A 4,450-nucleotide genomic window follows, 5' to 3' on the forward strand; every position below is an offset into this window, starting at 1 on the left:
GTCACTGCAGTTGGTCTATCTACCAAGTGCAAATATGTACCATGGAAGAAATCTTACACAGCGGCAGTAAGGCAGTTCCAAAAGCCAGTCCTCCCCAAGTAAGTCATTAAGTCAGCTAGCAAGATTCTTTGCTGCTAACCCAAGTTCTTTCAGCTGCTATTTGATCAGTTTCCATGGCCAAGTACTCAGTCCTCACACTTTTTCCCTTTTTTCTGGCCTCTGCAAGATCAGCTTTTTATATTTGAAATAATAATGCAATTGAGAAAAGATCTCATGATTCTCATAGAGGTTTCTGCAACGACAAAAGAACAAAAAAATAACACTACTAAAAGAGACCTTAGCATAAGTTTTCCAAGAGAATAATAAAGAAGAAAGAAAACAATATGAAAAAGAACATGGTTATGGAAATACTAAGATAGGGTTTGTACCTTGTTCCCCGGCAGCAACGCAAGAGCTTGATATAGTTTTCGACTACCAACACAAACAAACCAAAGGGAAAATCGTGGGATCTAAACTAAAGACCGGGTCTTTTTACTCAAGTTTGATATTTTGAAGTCATCAAAATACAGTTGAAGAGACGACCCCTAATTTCTCGAAAGACGTAACTTATATCAGTATCACAGTACGACAACCTACATAACCCATACGGTTAACAGACGTCCCTTCATGTACTGTATAGAATATCACCTGTGTGAGATCGTATTCCTTCTACCTTTGAACCCATTGCCATCAGAAAAAAAAGTTATCTACCTGCAGTAAAAGAGCAAGAATGTAAGAATGCAACATGAAAGTAAGTTGGTGATAATTTGGCAGACATGTTTCCCTATCCGCAGAAAATGATGCTGAGAAGAAACTTGGAGATGTATTATGACCGGAAATCATAATCCAACTAACTTTAGTTTCTCTAGAAAGTACCCTTCGCCGATATACAAAGCAATTTCAAAAATCAGAGCAAAATTGGGAAATTAGGTCTTACGACTAGTACTGTTTTGGGTGTCACTCGATCTTCGACCTTGAACCCATTATAAATTAGGGTTTTCTGGTAACACAAATAAATATACAAAGCAATTTCAAAAATCAGAGAAACAAAATGAGATATTAGGTCTTATAACTGCTACTCTCGATTTTCGACCATGGTAAGTAAAACGAACCCACCATAAATCAGGGTTTTCTGGTGTAAAAACAGAAAGAACAATAATAAATCATCTCAATATTTTAGGATTTATTACCTCTGTAATCTGCAATTAAAAACAGAAGAATAATTCTGACTGAAGAACCATTCGGCAATGGCAAGTAAAACGAACCCATCATAAATAAGGTTTTCTGGTGTAAAAACAGAAAGAACAATTAATAAAATCATCTCAATATTTTAGGATTTATTACCTCTGTAATCTGCAATTAAAAACAGAAGAACAATTCTGACTGAAGAATGAGTTGGGTATGAAACAGTAGATACATAGCAAGGTAGAGAAAGAGAGTGATAGAAAGAGGCGATAGATGATTAGGGTTGGGATGATTAATCTGGGTTTTCTGACCTAAAGGGAATAGTAACCGACTAGGTTTTACATTACGGGCGCAAAGAGATTAATGGGGTGGAAAATACCAGAAAATTGGTGGTGGGAAAAATTGAAAGATTCCTATTGGTCTAAATATTTTAAGTGGGGCCAGAAGTTCTGGGAAGAGAGCTTGATTCAACTTTCAATCACAACAAAGAAAATTCACCTGAAATCATATTATTAATGTGCCCTTCTCTAACCGGAACACTTGTCTTAGTGGTAAGATATCAGAATGGTGGCGAGCTCAGTTATTAACTATTTAACCAAACCAATGAAACTGTTAAAGTAACATGTTTTAGAAGGAGCGTGCATAGAAAAAATTTCAACTGATAAGTCTTAGAGCATCTCCAATGTAAAGTGTCAAAGTCGTAAAAAAGCATGCCACATTGCCATATATGATTTAAAACTTTTTACACCATAATTTCATTCTAATTTAAGTGTCAAGGTTAAAAACGATGACATTGCTACATGGGGATAAAGGATAAAGTCTAAATTAGAATTTTTTCATGACCTTGATCATAAATCCACATCATTATTTTGTCTATTAATCCAAATAAAAATATTGAATAAGGCCTTACCTTCATCATCTTTTGTCATTTACCAATGACTCACAAGTAAAAAGGTGCAAGTAGAACCTCCACCTAGAATGACCTTGACTCCTTGCATTGTAGATAGGGGTGTAAATTGGGCCAGGCTTGGCTGCCCAGCCTGTTTCCCGCTACATGTCAGGCCAGACAGGCCTCATAATCAGCTACCCAAAAAGCTGTCAGGCAGGGCAAGCCAGGTAGAAGCACTTATTTTGAGGTCCAATACTTGCTCAAAGCCCATTCTATAAGAAGGCCAGGCTAGGCAGGCCAAATAGGCTTCGGGTTTTTTGAGTTTTCAAAATTCTGTAATAACTGATTTAACTTATTTTTATGATTTGGAGATTAAATAAACTATAGGTTAAAATAATCTTTAATAATTAATCTTCTAAATTAAATGAACTATTACTTCGCAATTGCACTGGTGTAAGGGTGCACACGGTGCGGTTCGGCTCGGTTGTTGACGAGACCGAGTACCTGTACCTCCCTAGCCTCGGTTCCAAAATTTTGGACTGGTACTTGTACTTTGTACCTCGGTTTCGGTTCCGGTTCCATTCGGTACCAAGTACGGTACCAGGTACGGTACCGGTTCCAATCGGTTCTTTTCCAGACAGAAATATGTCTTTTTCTATGACAATCTAAGTACATGTTTTTTACCTGTTTTTCAATATATTAAGTAATAACTCATACTTAGAACAAAGCAACAATTAATAAGTAGCTATATTACTAGCAAACCAAACAAACAAAGTCTTGAAAACCTGAGTAGCAGTAGGCAGTAGCAGTGTAGCACACAAACTGACAATCTCACAATCACACACACTAAAGTCTGGGAAATCCGAAAAAACAACAATTAGCAGTAGGCAGTAGCCACAGACACACACACTAAGTCTTGAAAATGAGAAAATCTGAAAAAAAGAACAATTAGCAGTGCAGCTAGTGATGCAGTAGTCTTGAATCTTGATCTTCTAATCCATATCAGCAGCACTTGTGGTGTCATCAGTGTTGATAGGACCAAGTAACGCTGCCAAACAAATAATAGTAGTTAGTAACTCAATATCATCTCAGCTTGCATCACAACTCATTTAACCCATCAACATACATAACAAATCTCCATTAGACTCAATTCATTAATCAGCTAAACATCCTAGAATGATCAACATCCAGAAGACCAAACTTCGATTCATAATTAAGATGAGAACTACAAAACCACCACCAAAACAAATTAACACCCTAATTTCTCAAATTAACTACACACATCAAGATACACATTACCAGATCAATAACAAAACGTGAACCCTGAATTAAGACAAGTACTAGCTTGTTATTAGCAATTCAGCTAAACTTTCAATCCAAAGATTTTGCAGCTCATACTCAAAATCAAGATAACATCTGGATCTTCTCAACATCATTCAATTGATCAATTCTCATCCAAACAAATCCAAAAACAAAACCCTAACCCTAAAATCGCAAATTCAGTAACAAAACAGAGCATAGCATCACAATTCAATGAAACACACATCAATTAGATAAGATCTCAATCTTTCAAACATTAAACAAAAAAACTAAAGCAAAACCCAGATTTTATTTAACACCCTAATTTCATTAACAAAAATAATGAAAAATCAAAAGAAAAGATTAAGAAGATATAATTCTTACCAAATCCAAGCCAAATCAATCAACTCTTGCAAATCTGATGAACAAGTCTTAATTACAAATCTGAAAAATCAAAAGATTAAAGGTAAAATTATTAGATTCAGATTCTCAGAAGATTCAGAATTATTACAAATCTCAATTACAAAACCCTAGGTTCAGTTCGCTTACCCTTTGAATCAACACTTGAGATTCAAATTAGGTTCAGTTCGCTTACAAATCTTAATTACTTACCGTTTGAATCAACACTTACCCTTTGAATCAACACTTGTAATGGAGAAGAGAAGATTGTCGCTCGTCTCTGTTAATCAACATTTGTAATGGAGAAAATTGTCGCTCGTCCCTTCTCAGACAGAGAGGAGACGGAAAAAAAGAAGAGGAAAATGAGAAGAGATACGGAAACCCTATAATGTTCGCTTATATACCCCCCTCTAATCTAACGGCTAATACTGATCCCTTATCCCCTAAATCTAACGTCTCTAATCATTCGGGACATTCGGTCCGGTACGACACGGTACTTGTACATGACCATGTACCTGTACCCCCAGACCTCGGTTCCTATTTTTTGGACCGGTACCTGTACCTTGTACCTCGGTTCGGTCCAAAACCAGGTACGGTTCCACCGGTTCCGGTTCGGTCCATCGGTCCGTCTCGGTTCCT

General features: G+C 36.6%; 1 long non-coding RNA gene across 1 annotated transcript; it reads right to left on the reverse strand.

Annotated features, from left to right (window-relative positions):
* Window positions 1-3,019: 3,019 nt before the first annotated feature.
* Window positions 3,020-4,114, reverse strand: LOC113329985. The gene is made up of 3 exons (XR_003350044.1): window positions 4,044-4,114; window positions 3,797-3,856; window positions 3,020-3,161 (listed from the first exon to the last, which is right to left on the reverse strand). It is a non-coding gene; the product is annotated as an uncharacterized LOC113329985 (long non-coding RNA).
* Between the last annotated feature and the right edge of the window lie 336 nt (window positions 4,115-4,450).

This window comes from Papaver somniferum, unplaced genomic scaffold (genome assembly GCF_003573695.1).
Source record: "Papaver somniferum cultivar HN1 unplaced genomic scaffold, ASM357369v1 unplaced-scaffold_117, whole genome shotgun sequence".
NCBI classification, from domain to species: domain Eukaryota; kingdom Viridiplantae; phylum Streptophyta; class Magnoliopsida; order Ranunculales; family Papaveraceae; genus Papaver; species Papaver somniferum.